Raw genomic sequence first — 23,133 nt, forward strand, 5'->3', positions numbered from 1 at the left:
GTTTACTGCCAATACCAATTAGGACATGTATGCATGCCATTACTACAAAACTTCCTTAGTTTGGGACAATGATTAGCCAAAGTTAAACCTCTGCAACTCGTGTTTTCAGTTATTTGCTTTTTCGAAGGAACAGTTAACAGTTAAGCCTAACAATTGAAAACTATTAAAAAAAACATACTTTAGAACAGTAAACACAACAAAGTCTTGCTTCTGATTCAATGCATTCTATCAAGGTCGCGGGTTTATTGAAGACCAATTTCGAAGTAAAGTCTGCGCGGGAATTAAACGATACAATTGACAACATACCTACCCCCAAGTGAAATTTAAAATCAATAAAAAAACACCAGCTTCTCCTCCCCAGTTGCAACAAAGTGATAGATGTGTATGCAGAGGAGACGATTGACAAGGGTTTAACTCGTTGGTGGTTTGTTCATCGTGGCAGGGTGCTGAGAGCCATCTCCTTTATCCGACGCCGGCTCACGGTGAAACGACCACGAGTCCTGTTAAAGCTGTCACCAAAGGGGGCCACAAAACAAGAGGAAGTTATCACGACAGCAATGTATGAAACAAACCCATTTTTACGACGATTAAGGCAATGGAGAGCAAGAGCAGGCAGTGGTTAAAACAAAAATCTAGAATTTTTTTTTAAAGATTTATGGAGCTGTTAATCAGAACAAAGGATGTGTTTGCATTTTAGTCAACTTTAAAAAAAGAGCAAATGAGACGTTGAAACCAAGTACATTTGTTGGTAATGATTAATAATTTGGATATATATAAACTCCCAGAAAACAAATTGTACGTGCCAATGTAAGATATTATTTTCATATAAAAATATTCACTGAAAAGTTACATTTGCTCTTGTGCCAGTTTAACAAAAGCTGTGTGCACAGCAGTGGACTATTTAACACATGCTGACTGATTTCTTACTATAAATGTGCTAGCTTTGAATCATACATTATTTTAACATCAATACATTTCTTTAGAACCAGCGACACAGACAAGCCTTTACCTCTGTTAAGAAGCAAAGCATGTTTTGATTTAAAGCTTTAGTGACTGCAGGGATTCATATTCTTGGTTCTTTCGGTAAAGTAGAAGGGAAACAATAAAATAATAAAAATATAAAACAATAAAATTCTCACGACGTTTCGACTGCAACACAAGCAATCATCATCATGTGTGAAAACCACAGTAAGAAAATTTCACACCTGATGATTGCTTGTGTTGCAGTCGAAACGTCGTGAGAATTGTATTGTTTTATATTTGTATTATTTTATTGTTTCCCTTCTACGTGGTGACTTTACCGAAAAAACCAAGAATAAGCAAAGCATGCTTCTGCTTCAACACATTCTGGCTACTTTTCGAGGGCTTTCTCCACTCCACTGAAGAAGATCTTTTGTAGCTTCTCATCCGAGTCTACAAACCCATCGCCGTTGGCCTTGGAGTGGAGAAGTTTCCCTCCCACAATCTGCACCTCCAGGAAGCCAGTCTGCGTCGGGGTCCCCTCACCAGTTATCTCTCCAGGGAACTCGGTTGCAAGTTAATCCTTGAGGTGGTGAAACCGACTTCGGTACCCTCAGGCGCCAACAATAAACGATGCGTATTTTGAGCGGCATTGCTGCTGTAGAGGTGGTTGAGGCTGAAACATCTGTTCTGCACCATCACTGAACCGCGTCTTATCTCCCTCGCTCTCTCCCTCTACCCTCTCTACTACCACCACTATCACTACTACTACCACCACTATCACTACTACTACCACCACGAACTACCACTACTACTGCCACCACTATTACTACCACTACTACCGCCACTACTACTACCACTACTACCGCCACTATTACCACTACTACTACTACCACCACTATTACTACTACCACTACTACTGCCACCACTCTTACTACCACTACTACCACCACTATTACTACTATTACTACCACTACTACCACCACTAACTACCACTACCACCACTAACTACTACTACCACCACTCTCACTACTATTACTATCACTACTACCACTACTATCACTACTACCACCACTACTACCACCACTATTACTACCACTACTATGATCACCACTATTACTACCACTACTATGATCACCACTACCACCACTATTACTACCACCACTACTATCACCACTAACTACCACTACTACCACCATTATTACTATCACCATGACTACCACTACTAATACCGCTACTGCTGTTGTATATATAGGTGTTATGAAAATTGATGAAAATAATGAAAATTAAATGAAATTTGAGATTTGCATAATTTATCCGAAATTATGTTAATCAGTGTAATTATGCGCATAAATTATGCTGATTCGAGATATAATCGTATTAATTTATGCGAGTGGGCGTGGTTATGATAATGCAGGTCGTTATGGATTCTAAGGTCGAGCCTCGGTGACGAGGATTGTGTTATGAATTGGAATAACGCAATGAATCGTATGCAGTGACGCAGGCGTTGTGAGCGTGAATGAGAGAGAGTCGATTCGACTCTGCTCTTTAAGTCCGTATTATCGTTAAGGATACGATTACTCTCGATTGAACATTATGAATTGTGTGTGTTATGGATTATGTGTGGTGATAGTGTGCTTATGATAGGTCCCCAGGATTCAGATCTCATACGCAGAAAAATATTATGCAGAATTTCAGGAAGAATCACACACAAACCTTCTGCTTTGATCAATTTTATTTTCTAGCTAACTTTAATTTTTGGATAATATGAAAACTCAATCTCGGGATGTTGGAATTTCAACACAGCGTTAACATGATACCATCACGATTGCGTTGTTTCACCTCGATAGCGGCACCTGTGGTTAATTCCCGACGCGTAACGCAATCGATCGGTTGTTGAGAGAGAGATTAAAAACAAGCGAACTATTCTATCAAAACCTTAACCTTATAATATGCAAACTCGTATTCTTGAATGATTACACAACACGGCACTCGGTCTTTGATTCGTATCCAATCCTTAACACATTCTGATATGCGAAATTATTATGCTTGAAATCGTCAGCACAGTACCACGGCGATGTTCGTTCATTGATTCATCAACGATTATGCAATTAAAGCGTTCGACTGAAATAATTATGATTGCCTATCGGTAATTTTTTTTATCCCTCGCCTTCCCTGTGGGTTTATGTGGCGTGAAGCCATGTCGAGCGCCACCAGGATTAGTACACAACACGAGTTTCCGTGCTCGACTGTTGGGGTCATTTGCCTTCTCCGCAGCCAGGTGCAGATTTGCTGACTCCGTACCACGATTCGATGCCTCGATTCGATTCCATGTTTTTGCGTGTGCTGGATTTCCACACATTCCCCGATCCATCATGGATTTTTGTCTCCGTAGCGCGTTTCCCTGGCATTTTCACAGTACTCTCACGCAATTTTGCGACACAATTGATCGCTTTTCCATTTACCAAACAAGCATGTTTCTCCTCCCGATCCTGTTGGTTATCATTTCCTGTTGGATCACACTTAATGGTTATTTTTCCCTGTTCAATAGGTGTGTTCACCACGGGAGCGACTCTCGCGTTCTCCACCAGATTATCAGAGCGGATGCATGACGCATTTAGTTTTCCACAATCATGGTTCCCCTCCTGGTTCTGTTGGTAACCTCCAACCTGCTTGATTTTTTCAAAGGGCTGTGATTTTTTTTTCAGATCAGCGGACACCTCTTTCCCTGTCATTTTCCTCTCAACCAGTGTGAGCGATTTATCACGTGCCCATGTCACCCTCTTTGTTACAGCCAAGCCATGTGTGCCCCTTCTGTATCGTGGAATGGGGAATCGGCATGATTCTGCTCTTGGCCTATACACGCCGTGATTCTCGCGATTATGTGTCTTTGTGTGTCATGGCCGCCCATTCTCTATGTGCCACTGTCGACCGTAATTGTTATCTCGCCATCTGTGTGGGTAATTTTGGCCGGCTGTGTGCCGCTGCATTGGGTGAAGATATGGTCCTGCTCTTTGCTTCCACCCGTGGCGATTGTCGCAAATACCCGTCTCTGCACGCTGCGAACGCTCCTGGCCTGTGTGCCGTGGAATTGGGAACTGGTCTGACTTTGCTCGTGGTCTCCACGCGTTGCGATTCTCGCAAATACGCGTCCCTACATGCTGCGATCGCTCCTGGTCTGTGTGCCGTGGAATTGGGCACTGGTCTGACTTTGCTCGTGGTCTCTACACGTTGCGATTGTCGCAAATACGCGTCCCTGCACGCTGCGATCGCTCTCGGTCTGCATGCCATTGTCTCGTGTAATTGTTATCTGACCACCCGTGTATGTAATTATGTTGGTAATCCGTGGGTGCTTTTTGTTTTCTGCACTGTGGGCCTGCGTGCATCAAATGCCTCACATGTTTTTTATTTTCCTCTGATAGGCTGGTTACCTTGCCCCATTCTCTGTGTGCTGTGGAATCATTGTTTTTAGCCCGGTACTGCCAAGCCATGTGTGCCCGATCCACTATGTGGTCTAAGGAGGCTGTCTCTGGACTCAAGACCATTCCCACAATTTCTGTAATCTCTGGACTCAAAGATCCAAAAAACATAATTTTGAACCTTTTGTCACCTTCGTGATACTGATCCACATCACCTGCGTAGTACGCTCTTTTAAATCGCATGAGGTAATCCCGAGGATCCTCGTCTGCACACTGGGTCATAGATTTTGCAGCGTTAAATCCCTCAGACAGTGTTATTTTACTGGCAAATAAGGAAAAGAATATGTATACGATTTACCCTGTTGGCGTCTCCGTGTCTACTCTCTTGGTGTTCTGACCTCGGAGGGACCTTTCCTAAGGGGCCCATCAAACTCTTGTTCATCTGGAGATTTTCGCCGATAGCTGTTACATCCTCGCCTTGAGAGTTTTATTATTTCTTTATATATATGGCCTGTTTATGGCCGACATCTGGTTTTTCGTGTTTCTGGCTTACGGGTTTTATTTATTAAAAAATATATATTGTTTGTCACGAAAGAAAGGAAAAAGAAATCTAGGTGTATGCATCCGTAAATATTCTTATGGATATTAATTGTGGAAAAAGGGCCGTATACAACACTGCAGGAATTAACATTCTTAGTTCTTTCGGTAAAGTCACGTAGATAGAAAGTTAAATAAAAATAGCAATAAAATAAATGAATAATTCCAAATAAAGCAAAAAAACTCACATCGTTTTGATCGCAACACAAGTGGTCTTTATTAAATGTAATTGTATTATCAATTATTGTTATTTTCTATCTACGTAACTTTACCGAAATCAACAAGAATACGTGTGTCAATGTCTATCGGTCAAAGACGCTAAACGGAGTGACGCGCAAACTCCAAATATACAGGAGGCGTCAGGGTCGGGATCGAACCCACGACTTCCTGTATACCAGGTGAGGTAGTTAACATCTCATCACCGAGAGAGACAAGCAAACTCCAGTTAGCCACGGATATGTTCGTTTATCCTCGATTAATTACTTGGTGGAGTGAGGAAGCATTCATGCCAAGCAGATGAAGCTGGCCAGGCGTGATTCTAGACACGCCACCGCCTGTTTACCCAGTGACAGTGTACAGTTTGTGTTTGCAGTAACGTCTATTAACTCTGTTGAACACGGAGGTTATATCATAACAATAGTTTACTTTTGTTTTCCTCTGGAACTCTTTGTAAGAATGGAAACAGGAAGTTAACACAGCACACACATTCAGCTGAAGTCGGAACTGTTCATCCCAGCATTCAAGGACATCTGAGCCTGGATTCACACCTCTAAGTTGCGATTGAACATTAATTTATGAATTTCTGCACAACACAAATAGTATTATTTTCAACACCCTTTGCTATGTCCGCTGAATTTAGCTCTCATAAATATTCCTTTTGTAGCCAGACAGCCGAAATTGTGTGCTCGGAGTTTTGGGTGAACATTCATTTTGAAGATACGAGGGCTTCCAGGCATATTTATGACCATTTGCCCTCTCATTGTGTGCCATAACAGCCCGTGTGATGAATTTGGGAAACGTTTTTACTACATCATGAATATATGAATATAGACGTGTAAGTCACATGTGACTATATATGCATTCCTCTGTGCCTCGATACTGTCGTGTAGATGGTGTGGATATTATTTTTTTCTGTCTGCAGCTGACGCTTCCTCTGACGCTTCCTCCGCAGAATTGGTCTGATGGAGCAAATGCACTCAGCGCAGCTCGGTATGACAAGTCAACAATGCGACCAGCGTGCATACAGCACGGATCGGACTGGAAATTTGACACGGCACCAGAGAACTCACACAGGAGAGAAACCCTTCAGGTGCACTGTGTGTGGGAAGGCGTTTGCATGGCCATCAGTTCTTCAGACCCACCAGAGAACACACACAGGAGAGAAACCCTTCAAGTGCACTGTGTGTAGGAAGGCATTTTCACTGTCATCTGTTCTTAAAAAACACCAGAGAATACACACAGGAGAGAAACCCTTCAAATGCACTCTGTGCGGGAAGGCATTTTCACAGTCATCAAATCTTCAAGTACACCAGAGAACACACACGGGAGAGAAACCCTTCAAGTGCAGTGTGTGTGCGAAGGCATTTTCAGATTTATCTACTCTTAAAAAACACCAGAGAACACACACAGGAGAGAAACCCTTCAAGTGCAGTGTGTGCGTGAAGGCATTTGCACAGTCATCTGATCTTGTAAAACACCAGAGAACACACACAGGAGAGAAACCCTTCAGGTGCAGTGTGTGCGTGAAGGCATTTGCACAGTCATCTGATCTTGTAAAACACCAGAGAACACACACGGGAGAGAAACCCTTCAGGTGCACGATGTGCGGAATGGCGTTTACACAGTCATGTTATCTTGTAACACACCAGAGAACACACACGGGAGAGAAACCTTTCAGGTGCACGATGTGTGGGATGGCGTTTACACAGTCGTATAATCTCGTATTACACCAGAGAACACACACGGGAGAGAAACCCTTCAAGTGCAGTGTTTGTGGGAAGGCATTTTCATGGTCATCTACTCTTAAAAAACACCAGAGAACACACACAGGAGAGAAACCTTTCAGGTGCACTCTGTGCGGGAATGCATTTGCACATTCATCAAATCTTCAAGTACACCAGAGAACACATCAGAAGATGCACAAGGAGTGGAGTTTGAAATCAGCTTGTGAAAGTCAAAGTGCCGCAATGAGCCCATCCCTCATGAAACAAGAACCGGACGAAAATCCCAGCTTGGACACTTTTAAAGGTATCGAGGTGAAATATGAAGAGGTGAAGGTGAAATGTGAAGAAGTGATGAGCGAAGAAGTGAAGGTAAAATGTGAAGTTGAAGATTCAACTCCAAAATGGGACCTTCACATCGTAAAGCAGGAGGAGAATTCTGACTGAGGCAGAGTGAGGCAACTCCCAGCAGTTTGTGGAAGTGGAGGTGTGGGTGGACTTCCTCCTAGACAATACAAAGTCAAGTGGAGACCCGGTAGATGTGTAAGCCAGAGACGATGTCACTACAATAAATGCACCTTTGTAAATAGGCCTTTAATGACAAGAATGTGAAGTTGAACACTTTATGGGCCCGTGGGTTGGGTAGATCTCTAATCAGGAGCAAGAGCTAATAAGCTCCCAAGCATTCACTATGTTATCATAATTGCTTTTACATGGTGCTTGCTTAATCGCCTCAGCAACTCGGAGTTTTGTGTCGTACCTCATCTGAAACACTCGAAGAGCATCCCCAAGTAGCAGCTGCCCCTGTGTGGCGCAAGGTGCTGGCCCAGCACCGGCCTGCATGTGGACAAGAGCCTGTCAGTAGGGGGCGATAATTGATGCGTCATCTCAGTTGTGTAGTTTGTAGGTAATGTTTAGAATTTGCTACATTTTCACTCAGACGCCAGCATGCAATGGCCTACTCATTTTGAATGACACAATAGTATGTTTTACATACACTGTGAAGCAGACTATGCAACTTTTTTGTAAAAGCTTCTTGATAATACGATGTAACGTGATGCAGTATATTTCACTGCAGTAATCTAATTTTGTTAATATGCCTGTCAATAATTTAGAATGTATACTTGTCTGGTTTTGTGCATACTTGTAACATTTGATCTGTAAGGGTCAAACATTGAATAAGTGATGTTGGGACAAAGTGTGTGTGTGTTTGAAAGTAACCTGTATAGAGAACTCAGGGGAGACCCGTTGTTCTTGTGATACAGGTCAAACGGTGTTTTTGTGTTCCACGAAGAATCTGGAGCAACTCATTGTCTTTTTAAATAGGTAGCACACTCGGATCATTCATCAGTTACAAGGCATACCACTTAAAAGTTACACGTATAGGAGGAGGTACATTCTCTACAACACGAATTATAGTTTTGTCTTACGTGTTGAGGCCACGTGATGTGTCGAAGGCTCTCTGCCAGCTCACAGGACAGACCCAAGTTGCCATGTGCTCAATAAGATGACTGACAGAGGCACCACTGCACCGACTTGGTGTGGCTGACGCTCCGCTCGTTGTCGTGAGCGTCGCTCATCCGCCCTCCATTGTTACTGGAGGGCGACTGCCTCCAACTGCCCAGCAGCGTGCTTCACGAGCCGCCTCCACAGAGGCCGATCTTGACACCGCTGGTACCGGTCATCGGCAAGCCCACTCAGCTCCACATCCTTCTGTACAGCATCAGTCCATACATCTTTAAGAGGGTTATCGAAATGCCATGCTACAGACAGATGGGTAGATATGAACGAACAGAGCTAATGCATTAACATCTCAACCTTGGTTGAAAAGCATTAAAAAGGAATGTCTTATTTGACCTGAACTGCAAATTGTTTGATTTTAGTTAAGGACAATAAAAAACTAATACAGAGATCGTGCACTGACATCAGTCTGGGTTAGCATGTGAGAGGACCTCCTGTAATACTATGATCTTACCAGATACGGAGACAAATTGGCATTAATGCAGATTTCAGGCTATGCGGATGGCTTTGAACCCAATGCACCCTTCAATGGTAATGCACATAAAGATCCCCCGTACAGCCTTCAACAGACTGCTGGGGCAAGTGCTGATGGTGAGCTATAAACGCCGGCACGCACGGCACTCGAGGGGGAGGGTGGCCAACACCGCACCGGTCCGCCTTTGTCTCCCCTGATATTTACACACCACACTAGGAAGTCATTCAAGACTACATCGATGTAGAGATCTGCCACTGTTGTGTGTCATGAGCAGGAATCCAATTTGGGTCACCGGGTTACGGAGTGCAGTGCGATAGCCACTAAATTACCACTCCCCACTCGTACACAACAACAAGAACAAAGATCCCCGGTAGAGCATTAACAGACTCTAGGGGCAAGTGCTGTTAGCGAGCACCTATGAAGGCTGGCACGGCACACGAGGGGGGTGGGTAGCCAGCACCGTGCCCGGCCGCCTTTGTCTCCCGAGTGGCGATGCTCACGTCACACTGGGTACTCATCTTTAGGCCGAGTCGACCTAGGGAAGGCCCAGGACCGGTTCAGATAATCGTCATTGGCGGTGTTGGTCGTGAGCGGGAAACGAACCCGGGTCTCCGGGTTCATAGCGCAGCGTAGCGCTAACCGCTGCCCTACCGCTCGTACAAAGATACGTTTAAACACGTGCATGCAAATACACATTCTGTTTGACTAACACTTCTTTCAAACCGTACGTAGCCAAACATTTCCGTTGTAGAGTTTCTGGATAATGTTTGGAATTAACACAATTTTGACCGTGACACCAACATGCAATGTGCGTTCTGAGTGACACAATACTCTGTTTTACATCCGCTGTGAAGCAGAACAGCGCATATTGTGGTGAATGTTACTGGGGTAGCCAGATGTGCCTGTCGGATTTGAACTTTGAACCTCTGCAACAAATAGAGAATGCGCTACCATATTCCTGGTTCTTCCGGTAAAGTCACGTAGATAGAAAACAAAAAATAAACAAAATAAAAGATGAAAAAATGTGATACAAATAACAAATAAAAATAATACATTTAAAAAAATTAATTGATGATAAGATGCCATGGGTCTACTGACTCAGATGACTGGCCAATGCACCGCCTTTGCCCTCCACTACACACACACAGTGTGTGTGTATGTACAGACACACACACAGTGTGTAAGTACACACACAGTGTGTACGTACACACACACAGTGTATACACAATAATGTCCACGTTGTTGCTGAGCTCACGCACCCAAGGGAGGGGGCAATGGAAAATGAAGCTAAATCAACTTAAACTCCATCCCTGCTCTGTGACGTCACCACTCAGCATGACCTCATCGGCATGAAGTGCCAGCGGGAGGTGTACCTCGCTAGTGACGTCATGTCACCAAGGTATTCACACTCCCCCAACCCCGTCCACAGCGCTTTTGAGCGTGACGTCACTCCGCTTGGGTCACTGCCGATATCAATACAGTGGCAATCCTTATTTGGGCAAAGCTACTCCCAGTGACTGGCGGTTCATTAACATAATGTGTCCGTTGAAGCCGTCGAGAGTTTATTGCGACGGGTTCAGCAGCCACGCCCCATCCCTCGACATATGGGCCGGGCTCATTTACATAATTTATTCAGTTACGGAGCTGCTCATGGGAGGGGCGTGTCTCTTACCCTGAAAGTGACGTCATGTTACCTGCTACCGCGTGACGTCGCGAGGTAACAGGAGGCTGCCGATCCGCGCTTGCACTGAAATCCGAGGTGAGAAATTCTCATGGTGGTGGTGGTGATGGTTGTGGTGGTGGTTGTTGTTGTTTACCAAGGTAGAGCCTCTCTCTCTCAGGGATGTCAGTTGAGTAGCAGCGAGCATGGGAATCGATGTCCAGGTTGGAACTTTACAACGCGGGGCCTAGCCACGCGGGGCCTTGCCTCCTGCCCTCGCCTGATTGCATTCACTTTAATGATCTCGCTTAAGTTTAATTTGTCTTCACCCGGCTCGCCACTTTGTAACTTTGTTTTATTGTAAATATTCACGCAGTTTTTATTTTTTTCACCAGGCCAAGCCCGCTTGAGCTGCTATACCGCTCTTGTTATCAGAAGCGACCTGCCCACAACAACACAAGTTGAGGCTTTGTCAACGTGTGTGAATGTTTTGACTTAAAACTTTGGTGACTGCAGGAATTAATATTCTTGGTTCTTTCGGTAAAGTCACGTAGATAGAAAATAAAATGAAAATAACCATTTTTCTTTTTTAACTGAAGCAAAACACCCCACAACGTTTCTATGGCAACATTAATGTTGAAGATGCGAGGGCTTACAGGAATATTTATGACATTTGCCCTCTCATTGCGTGCCATGACAGTGCTGTTTGCACAGTCACACACAGTCACTGTAAGATGTTTTTCTTGGTCGTGTTTTTGTTTTGTTGCTTGTGGTTGCACCCGATTCAAGAGCCGAATGGCTCACGGGACTATAACCAAAATAAATAAAACTGAAAATCAAAAACTGAAACTGCATGATGAATTTGGGAAAGTTTTTCACTGCATCTCCAAATAAATATAAAAGGCAAAGTTGTGATTGCGTGTGTCTGTTCAAAATGTTTAGCGTACTTCCCGACATGCAACAAACTGGAAATTTGCCATGTGGGTACTTTCCAGACTGTACACCGTGCAAACATTATACAAATACACTTTTGTTTCTAGGGGGCGGGGGGGAGCTCAATAATGTATAGATTTTTTGCACGGCAAGTGAGCTGTGACGTCAAATCTGTCACGTGACCCTCGCATGTGGAAGCGTCACTCATTGTAGTGTAGCGGTTAGCGTTGTCTGTGTGTGTCTGTGTGTATCTGTGTGTGTCTGTGTGTGTGTCTGTGTGTGTGTCTGTGTGTGTGTGTGTAAGCGTAACTCATTGCAGTGTAGCGGTTAGCGTTGTCTGTGTGTGTCTGTGTGTGTGTATCTGTGTGTGTCTGTGTGTATCTGTGTGTGTATCTGTGTGTGTCTGTGTGTATCTGTGTGTGTCTGTCTGTGTGTCTGTGTGTGTGTCTGAGTGTGTGTGTCTGTGTGTGTCTGTGTGTGTGTCTGTGTGTGTCTGTGTGTGTGGAAGCGTAACGCACTATAGTGTATCGGTTAGCGCTACGCTACGCTACGAACCCGGCGACCCGAGTTCGATTCCCGCTCATGGCCACCACCGGCGACGATTATTTGAACTGCTTCTGGGCCTCCCCTAGGTCGACTCAGCCTCAAACGAGTAACTGTTGCGATGTAAACATCGCCACTGGGGAGACAAAGGCGACCCGACGTGGTGGATCCAAGTCGCGGGCGAAGCCGGGTAGTACAGCTAGTTGTGAATATATGAATGAATATAGACGTGTAAGTCACGTGTGACTGTATATATTCATTCCTCCATGGCTCGATACTGACGTGTAGATGGTGTGGATATTCTTATTTTCTGTCTGCAGCTGAGGCTGGTCTGATGGAGCAAAGGCCCTCAGCACAGCAACTCGGTACGACAAGTCAACAATGCGACCAGCGTGCATACAGCACGGATCGGACTGGAAATTTGACACAGCACCAGAGAACTCGCACAGGAGAGAAACCCTTCAAGTGCACTGTGTGTGACAAGGCATTTGCATGGCCATCAGTTCTTGAGACCCACCAGAGAACACACACAAGAGAGAAACCCTTCAAGTGCACTGTGTGTGGGAAGGCATTTTCACAGTCATCTGCTCTTAAAATTCACCAGAGAACACACAGGAGAGAAACCCTTCAAGTGCACTGTGTGTGGGAAGGCATTTTCAGATTCATCTACTCTTAAAACACACCAGAGAACACACACGGGAGAGAAACCCTTCAGGTGCAGTGTGTGTGGGAAGACATTTTCAGATTCATCTACTCTTAAAATGCACCAGAGAACACACACGGGAGAGAAACCCTTCAGGTGCAGTGTGTGTCGGAAGACATTTTCAGGTTCATTTGCTCTTAAAACACACCAGAGAACACACACGGGAGAGAAGCCCTTCAAGTGCTGTGTGTGTGGGAAGGCATTTTCAGATTCATCTCATCTTCAAAGACACCAGAGAACACACACGGGAGAGAAACCCTTCAAGTGCACTGTGTGCGTGAAGACATTTTCAGATTCATTTGCTCTTAAAACACACCAGAGAACACACACGGGAGAGAAACCCTTCAAGTGCAGTGTGTGTGGAAAGTCATTTTCACAGTCATCTGCTCTTAAAAAACACCAGAGAACACACATGGGAGAGAAACCCTTCAAATGCACTGTATGTGGGAAGACATTTTCAGATTCATCTACTCTTAAAACACACCAGAGAACACACATGGGAGAGAAACCCTTCAGGTGCAGTGTGTGTGGGAGGACATTTTCAGATTCATCTACTCTTAAAAAACACCAGAGAACACACACAGGAGAGAAACCCTTCAAGTGCACTGTGTGTGGGAAGGTATTTGCACAGTCATCTGCTCTTAAAACACACCAGAGAACACACACGGGAGAGAAACCCTTCAAGTGCACTGTGTGTGAGAAGACATTTTCAGATTCATCTGCTCTTAAACCACACCAGAGAACACACACGGGAGAGAAACCCTTCAGGTGCAGTGTGTGTGGGAAAGCATTTTCAGATTCATCTACTCTTAAAAAACACCAGAGAACACACACGGGAGAGAAACCCTTCAGGTGCAGTGTGTGTGGGAAGACATTTTCAGATTCATCTGCTCTTAAAACACACCAGAGAACACACGGGAGAGAAACCCTTCAAGTGCACTGTGTGTGGGAAGGTATTTGCACAGTCATCTGCTCTTAAAACACACCAGAGAACACACACGGGAGAGAAACCCTTCAAGTGCACTGTGTGTGGGAAGACATTTTCAGATTCATCTGCTCTTAAATCACACCAGAGAACACACACGGGATAGAAACCCTTCAGGTGCAGTGTGTGTGGGAAGGCATTTTCACAGTCATCTGCTCTTAAAACACACCAGAGAACACACACGGGAGAGAAACCCTTCAAGTGCAGTGTGTGTGGGAAGACATTTTCAGATTCATTAAATCTTCAAGTACACCAGAGAACACAGAAGCATCAGAAGATCCACAAGGAGTGCAGTCTGAAATCAGCTTGTGAAAGTCAAAGTGCCACAATAAGCCCACCCCTCATGAAACAAGAACCGGGAGAAAATCCCAGCTTGGACACTTTTAAAGTTATCGAGGTGAAATATGAAGAGGTGATGGTGAAGAGGGAAGAAGTGATGGTGAAGAGCGAAGAAGTGAAGGTGAAATGTGAAGAAGTGATGGTGAAGAGCGAAGAAGTGAAGGTGAAATGTGAAGATGAAGATTCAACTCCAAAATTGGACCTTCACATTGATGGAGGCAACGTGAAGCAGGAGGAGAATTCTGACTGTAAGGCAGAGCGAGGCAACTCCCAGCAGTTTGTGGAAGTGGAGGTGTGGGTGGACTTCCTAGACAATCCAAAGACAAGTGGAGACCCGGTAGATGTGTAAGCCAGAGACGATGTCGCTCCAATAGATGCACCTTTGTCACAGGCCTTTAATGACAAGAATGTGAAGTTGAACACTCAGTCCCTAGGTTCAACCTGCAGAGTAAGAGCGAGCGGCCAGTCTTTGTGAACCTGTGGGTTGGGTAGATCTCTAACCAGGAGCGAGAGCCAATAAGCTCCCAAGCATTCACTATGTTATCAATTGCATTTATATGGTGCCTGCTTAATCGCCCCTACGTGACTTTACCGAAAGAACCAAGGAGTATGGATCCCTGCAGTCACAAACTTCAAATCAAGATTGCCTCAGCAACTCAAAGTTTTGTATCCCGTTTCAGACACTCGAAGAGCATCCCCAGGTAGCAGCTGCCCCTGTGTGGCACAAGGTGGTGGCCCTGCACCGGCCTGCATGTGAACAAGAGCCTGTCAGTAGGGGGCGATGGTTGATGTGGCATCTTAGTTGTGGAGTTTGTAGGTAATGTTTCGATTTAAAGCTTTCGTGACTGCAGGGATTAATCTTCTTGGTTTTTTCGGTAAAGTCACGTAGAAGGGAAATAAGATAATAAAAATGAAACATAAATAAAATTCTCACGACGTTTCGGCTGCTTGCGAACGTCGTGAGAATTTTATTTTATTGGTTGATTATTTCCCTTCTACGTTACTTTGTAGGTAATGTTTAGAATTTTATCAATTTTGACCGAGATGTCAGCATGCAAATGACAATAGTACGTTGTACATAGACTTTTAAGTAGATGGCGCGATGTAACCTGATGCAGTCTATTTCACTGCAGTAATTAAATTTTGTTAAAATGCCTGTCAATAATTTAGAATGAATATTTGTCTGATTGTGCGTGTGCATGTAACATTTTGTCTGAGGGTCAAACATTGAATAAGTGATGTTAGGACAAAGTGTGTGTGTGTGTCTGTTTGGAAGTAACCTGTACAGAGAACTCAGGTGAGACCCGTTGTTCTTGTGATACGGGTCAAAGGGTACTTTTGTGTTTCACGAAGCATCGGCCTCTGGAGCAACTCATCGTCTTTGAAATGAGGTCGCACGCTCGGATCATTCATCAGTTACAAGGCATACCACTTGAAAGTTACACGTATAGGAGGAGGTACATTCTCTACAACACGAATTGTAGTTTTGTCTTACGTGTTGACGTAGATTTTGTCTAACTGGGACTAGAAATGCACCTTGCTGATTGACGTCTGGATGTTCGTTACCTATCGGTTGAAGCAAACCCCACTGCTGTTGTTGAGACGCTGTGCACCAATAAGGGTCCAACACATTGACGGCCTTCAGGCCAGGAAAGTCACAACATTTACGGCACACGAAGGACGCATTCACGCAAGTACCCCATGTACCCCATGCTCCGTTTTGAAGTTTTAAAATGAAACATCTTTGAATTGTGTTATGTTTTGAATTGGATGATTTTACTTCTTCATTAAATGCTTGGATCAATTTACATCTGGAAGACTTCATTGAAAAGGGCATTTCGTGTTAATTTTCTCTCTTCGTTAAGTAGATGGCCTTGCCGGGGGTTCGGTTCGATGCGGACTTTCAACTGTTTGGGACCGCGGGATCGAGATAAGGCGACACGGAGCTGGCCGTGCGAGAAGACCGCCGTCTGCAGATCGATTCCAACGTAATCGAACGTCTGTCCCTGCGCCTCCGTCGTCCATGCAGGGGGTGCGTAGGTTTGCAGCGCCCCCTGCATGAAAACAACGGAAAGTGCAGCGCTCATCACATAGATAAAGTTGTGCGCTTATATTTAAAATGTTATTCTTTTATAAGGTGATGTTGAAATCGAAAAGTGTTTAGCCAGTTGATGATTTCAATCAGATTGATTCATTTATTATGCACTACATATCTGATCTTTTGTGGTCCTGTTGAGCTAAAGTTGGAAAATGTCCGTGACTATAACTTCGCTCAATATTGTAAACGTGTTTCTATTATTTAGTTATTGTTGAATACAAACTGCTTCAGATAATGGGTTTCAAGATGTACTTGAATGGCACGTGTTCATTAAAGGTCCTTGCAATTCAAATACAGGTGTGTTGTTGGTGGTTGTGTTGCCAGACGATAACATTGTGAGGAGCAATGCCTGAATCCTTACCCTTGGGGTTCCTCTAGAAATGGCAAAAAGCCACTGAGAGTGGCCACGTGGAGGAGTGGCTGCTACTCTGTACAGAGCTGGACCGGTACCGCCTGGATCTCTGTGGCATTCAGGAGATCCAGTGGACTGGCTCTGACTCCAATCATGAGGGGTGCAGAGTCCTCCACTCGGGGCAGGAGATTGCCAAACAACAAGGAGTGGCTGTTATTCTGAAAAAAAGAATGAAGGCGGCGTGGGAAGGTGGCGGCGAGGTGTGGGAAGCTGTAAGCCCCAGGCTACTTTGGGCTCGCCTCCCCATCAACAGGAGGCAGAGAATGGTGGTGGTGGTGGCCGCTTACGCCCCCACCGAAGATGAACATCAGTGGAGGGATGCAGGCAAGCCCGAGGATTCAGATTCCTTCTATGACCTCCTGTCACAGGTGTTAGCTAAAAGTGGCCCCTCGGGATAGAGTCATCCTGTTGGGTGACTTCAATGCCCGAGTTGGTGATGATGCTGGCACCTGGTCTGGAGCGATTGGAAGGCATGGGCCAGATCAACTCAATAACAACGGTAGGAGGCTGTTAGACGTCTGTGCAGCCTATGGGCTTGTCATTGCCAACACGCTGATCTGGCATCTGTGCATCCAGACAACATCGTGGATTCACGTTGGGTCCAAGCAAGAACATCCGCTGGACTATATAGCAGTGGCCCAGCGAATGCAGGCCCATGTCCTTGACACCATAACCTACAGTGCTGCTGACCTCACTGACCATTAGCTTTTCATATGTAAGATCTGTGGGCTGGGTAAATCTGTGAGCAGGAGCGAGAGACAATTAAGCTCCCAAGCGTTCACTACGTTATAAACAACATATTTGCACTCATAAGTCGCTTGCCTAATTACCTCAGCAACTCGGTGTTTCGTATCGAATCTCATCTCAAACAATCGAAGGGCGCCCCCTAAGTGGCAGCTGCCCCTGCGTGGCACAAGGTGGCCCTCCACCGGCCTGCACGTGGACATGAGTCTGTCGGTAGGGGGCGATCATTGACACGTCATCTACGTGGAGTTTCCGGATAATGTTTGGAATTACCACAATTTTGACCGTGACACCAACATGCAATGTGCGTTGTGAGTGACACAGTGGTTTGTTTTACATCTGCCGTGAAGCAGAACAGCGCATATTGTGGTGAATGTTACTGGGGTAGCCAGGTGTGCCTGTCGAATTTGAACTTTGAACCTCTGCAACAAATAGAGAATGCGCTACCATATTCCTGGTTCTTTCGGTAAAGTCACGTAGATAGAAAAAAAATAAACAAAATAAAAGATTTAAAAAATAAAAAAAATTAATATAAATAACAAGTAAAAATAATAAATTAAAAAAAATAAATTGATGAGAAGATGCCATGGGTCTACTGACTCAGATGACTGGCGAATGCACCGCCTTTGCCCCCCACTACACACACACACTGTGTACGTACGTACACACACAGTGTGTACGTGTGTACACACTGTGTACGTATACACAGTGTGTACACACACTGTATACACACACACTGCATACACAATAATGTCCACGTTGTTGTTGCTGAGTTCACGCACCCAAGGGAGGGGGCAATGGAAAATGAATCTAAATCAACTTAAACTCCATCCCCTTTCTGTGACGTCACCACTCAGCATGACCTCATCGGCATGAAGTGCCAGCGGGAGGTGTACCTCGATAGTGACGTCATGTCACCAAGGTATTCACACTCTCCCAACCCCATCCACGGCGCTCTTGAGCGTGACGTCACCTCCGCTTGGGTCACTGCCGATATCAATCCAATGGCAATCCTTATTTGGGCAAAGCTACGCCCAGTGACTGGCGGTTCATTAACATAATGTATTCGTTGAAGCCATCGAGAGTTTATTGTGACGGGTTCAGCAGCCACGCCCCATCCCTCGACATATGGCCCAGAAACATTAACATCATTTATTCATATGCTTAGTTTTTTCGGTAAAGTCACGTTGAAGAGAAACAACAAAATAATAAAATATATATCAAACAAGAAAAAATTCTCACGACGTTTCGACCATAACTCAAACGGGCATCTTCAGGTGTGTTGGTTTGCATAAATGTATTTTTAACCGTGTATTTATTTATTTATAAAAAACGTTAGCGCCACGCGCAGCGATTTGGCAGTTTGCCCAGGACTAGTCCATCTATATTTTTTTAAAAGAGGAGGGGGGAGACGAATTTTTTTTTATAATGTATGCTGTCTGAAAGCCACTGTAAGCGTGAACAATCAATTAAGAACTGAAATGGTTTATCAAATCTTTCCAATGATTGCTAAGATATAATCCATCTTCTCGGTTGAAATTGTCTCTGTGCTTGTATATGTGGATAGCCTCATGAACGAATCTCTCATGGAAGCCAGATGGCTTACAAAGAACCTCCGTCTTGGAAAAGTAAATGGCATGTGAGCCTACTGAATTAGAACAATGATCTGCTACGGCCGAGGTGTTGGTCCTACCATGTTTAAGGTCTGCTTTATGTTCACGAATGCGGTCCGAGACATGGCGTTTGGTTTCTCCAATGTAACTACTACCACAGAGGCAACTTAGTTTGTAGACACCAGGGTATTGTATGTCCGGAATCACATCTTTTACAGACGGAACCAGATCACGGATTTTATGTAATGTGTTGAAACGGACCTGGATCTTGTGTTTATTCAAGATTTTGGAGATCTTTTTTGTGATCCCAGCAATGTAGGGTAAAGTGATGGTTTTGAAAGGCTCCTCAAGAGGGTTCTTCTTCATGGTTTGAGTGATAGCTTTGCGGATTGTATAGTCGGAGTAACCATTAGCCCTAAGAGCTTGGTGTACGTGCTTGAGTTCACTGCTTATGTGTTCCTGGTCGGATATGCATTGGGCTCTATGATACAGAGTCTTGATGAGAGAATTCTTCTGTGATGGATGGTGGTGGGAATCCGGTTTCAGATAAGCATCCGTATGGGTAGCTTTCCTGTAGACAGAGTGGCTCATTGAACCATCAGGTCTCTTTTAATTAGGACATCCAAAAAAGGTATCTTGCCATCTATTTCGACTTCCATGGTAAATCTGATGGCTGGGTGTATGGAATTGATGTGGTCAAAGAATTGGTCTAGAGCAGGCCGGCCATGTGGCCAGATGACAAAAGTGTCATCCACGTACCTCTTCCATAAGGTTGGGCGCAGAGTGGCAGTCTGGATGGCGTCAGTCTCAAATTTCTCCATGAAAATGTTAGCTATAACTGGAGAAAGGGGGGAGCCCATTGGGGTGCCCTCAGTTTGTTTGTAGAAAGTTCCATTCCAAGTGAAGTATGTATTGGTTAAACAGTGTCTCACCAGGGGGGGTACCTCAGTGTTTAGTCCTTGATGAACCAAGTCTTCAATGATTGCAATGGTGTCAGGTACAGGAACCTTGGTGAATAAGGAAACTACATCAAAACTGACAAGCAGGTCGTCTGGGGACAGGGAAATACCCTTGATTGTCGATACCAGGTGAGTAGAATTTTGTACCGCAGAGGTGGTCTTTCCAGTGAAAGGACGCAGGATTTCAGACAAAAAACGAGCTAGTTTGTAGGTGGGGGAGCTGATAGTAGAGACTATGGGACGAAGAGGTGTATCAACTTTATGTATTTTTGGTAAGCCGTATAATCTTGGTGGCCTGGCAGCAGAAGGTTTCAACGAAAACTGTTTAGATTGATCAATTAATGTGGTTGAATCAGAAATTATTTTGTTGGTTTGTGTGACGAGGCTGTTGGTGGGATCTCTTTTTATTTTTGTATAACTACCATCGTCGAGTAATTCTTTAATTTTGTTGTTGTATTCTATTTTATCCATGATGACAGTAGCATTGCCTTTGTCAGCTGAGAGGACTACAATATCATTCCTCTTTTTTAATTTATATAATTCAAAATGCTCATCTTTGCTGAGGTTGCTAGCTGGCATCTTAGCGTTTTTGAGGGTTGCAGCGATTTCAGATCTTGCTACGTCTGCAGCGATGTGACCCAGGCCCCTGAGAGCAACGTCTACTTGGGCAATTATATCATTAACTGGTATGTGTTTAGGTGTGACTGCAAAATTTAGACCTTTAGCTAAAACGGATTTCAGACCATCGGAAATAGAACTGTTACTGCGATTAATTACGACTTTATTAACGTCTAACTTTTTGGTGTGTGGGTCCGGTCTTTTGTTGAAGAGGAGGTTAAATTTGGAAATCAGGTTTTCCTTACATTTGGTCGACATAGTAGCAGCTGAAGAGGCAGTCATATTGTCTACATGTTCCCAATCCGATGTGGACATTATTGCCGTCAATGATAAGTGTGATTTGTAGAGTGTCTTGTCTAACTGATCTAGTTCTGTGCGTATAAGTCAGATTTTTTTCTGAGATAAGAGCTAAGCTAGTTTTGAAAAGAATTCGTTTCGCATTAGAAGAAGTTACAGCAGCAGAGCACAGTGTAAATGCGATTGGAATTACCCCAGAGTCGCGGCATCTCTTCAGGAAGGTGAGAGACTCGATCAGCTGAGCTTTCTTATCCCGGAGTTTGTTGAAGGATCTTAAAGTTATGTGAAAACCCTCCCCGTAGAGGTGATTAAATTTTGATTTAAAGCTTTCGTGACTGCAGTAATTCATATTCTTAGTTTTTTCGGTAAAGTCACGTTGAAGAGAAACAACAAAATAATAAAATATATATAAAACAATAAAAAATTATCACGACGTTTCGTTATGCAAACCAACACACCTGAAGATGACCGTTTGAGTTTTGGTCCACATCGGATTGGGAACATGTAGACAATATGACTGCCTCTTCAGCTGCTACTATGTCGACCAAATGTAAGGAAAACCTGATTTCCAAATTTAACCTCCTCTTCAACAAAAGACCGGACCCACACACCAAAAAGTTAGACGTTAATAAAGTCGTAATTAATCGCAGTAACAGTTCTATTTCCGATGGTCTGAAATCCGTTTTAGCTAAAGGTCTAAATTTTGCAGTCACACCTAAACACATACCAGTTAATGATATAATTGCCCAAGTAGACGTTGCTCTCAGGGGCCTGGGTCACATCGCTGCAGACGTAGCAAGATCTGAAATCGCTGCAACCCTCAAAAACGCTAAGATGCCAGCTAGCAACCTCAGCAAAGATGAGCGTTTTGAATTATATAAATTAAAAAAAGAGGAATGATATTGTAGTCCTCTCAGCTGACAAAGGCAATGCTACTGTCATCATGGATAAAATAGAATACAACAACAAAATTAAAGAATTACTCGACGATGGTAGTTATACAAAAATAAAAAGAGATCCCACCAACAGCCTCGTCACACAAACCAACAAAATAATTTCTGATTCAACCACATTAATTGATCAATCTAAACAGTTTTCGTTGAAACCTTCTGCTGCCAGGCCACCAAGATTATACGGCTTACCAAAAATACATAAAGTTGATACACCTCTTCGTCCCATAGTCTCTACTATCAGCTCCCCCACCTACAAACTAGCTCGTTTTTTGTCTGAAATCCTGCGTCCTTTCACTGGAAAGACCACCTCTGCGGTACAAAATTCTACTCACCTGGTATCGACAATCAAGGGTATTTCCCTGTCCCCAGACGACCTGCTTGTCAGTTTTGATGTAGTTTCCTTATTCACCAAGGTTCCTGTACCTGACACCATTGCAATCATTGAAGACTTGGTTCATCAAGGACTAAACACTGAGGTACCCCCCCTGGTGAGACACTGTTTAACCAATACATACTTCACTTGGAATGGAACTTTCTACAAACAAACTGAGGGCACCCCAATGGGCTCCCCCCTTTCTCCAGTTATAGCTAACATTTTCATGGAGAAACTTGAGACTGACGCCATCCAGACTGCCACTCTGCGCCCAACCTTATGGAAGAGGTACGTGGATGACACTTTTGTCATCTGGCCACATGGCCGGCTTGCTCTAGACCAATTCTTCGACCACATCAATTCCATACACCCAGCCATCAGATTTACCATGGAAGTCGAAATAGATGGCAAGATACCTTTTTTGGATGTCCTAATTAAAAAGAGACCTGATGGTTCAATGAGCCACTCTGTCTACAGGAAAGCTACCCATACGGATGCTTATCTGAAACCGGATTCCCACCACCATCCATCACAGAAGAATTCTCTCATCAAGACTCTGTATCATAGAGCCCAATGCATATCCGACCAGGAACACATAAGCAGTGAACTCAAGCACGTACACCAAGCTCTTAGGGCTAATGGTTACTCCGACTATACAATCCGCAAAGCTATCACTCAAACCATGAAGAAGAACCCTCTTGAGGAGCCTTTCAGAACCATCACTTTACCCTACATTGCTGGGATCACAAAAAAGATCTCCAAAATCTTGAATAAACACAAGATCCAGGTCCGTTTCAACACATTACATAAAATCCGTGATCTGGTTCCATCTGTAAAAGATGTGATTCCGGACATACAATACCCTGGTGTCTACAAACTAAGTTGCCTCTGTGGTAGTAGTTACATTGGAGAAACCAAACGCCATATGTCTCGGACCGCATTCGTGAACATAAAGCAGACCTTAAATACGGTAGGACCAACACCTCGGCCG

The 23,133-nt window shown here is 44.2% G+C and overlaps 1 pseudogene; it reads right to left on the bottom strand.

The window, feature by feature from the left end:
- Nucleotides 1–1,351: 1,351 nt before the first annotated feature.
- Nucleotides 1,352–1,613, bottom strand: LOC142917069 (selenoprotein W pseudogene; annotated as a pseudogene).
- Between the last annotated feature and the right edge of the window lie 21,520 nt (nt 1,614–23,133).

This window comes from Petromyzon marinus, unplaced genomic scaffold (assembly GCF_048934315.1).
Source record: "Petromyzon marinus isolate PM22_M1 ecotype Great Lakes invasive population unplaced genomic scaffold, UKy_Petmar_22M1.pri1.0 PM_G_Scaffold_41, whole genome shotgun sequence".
In the NCBI taxonomy this organism is placed as follows: Eukaryota; Metazoa; Chordata; class Hyperoartia; order Petromyzontiformes; family Petromyzontidae; genus Petromyzon; species Petromyzon marinus.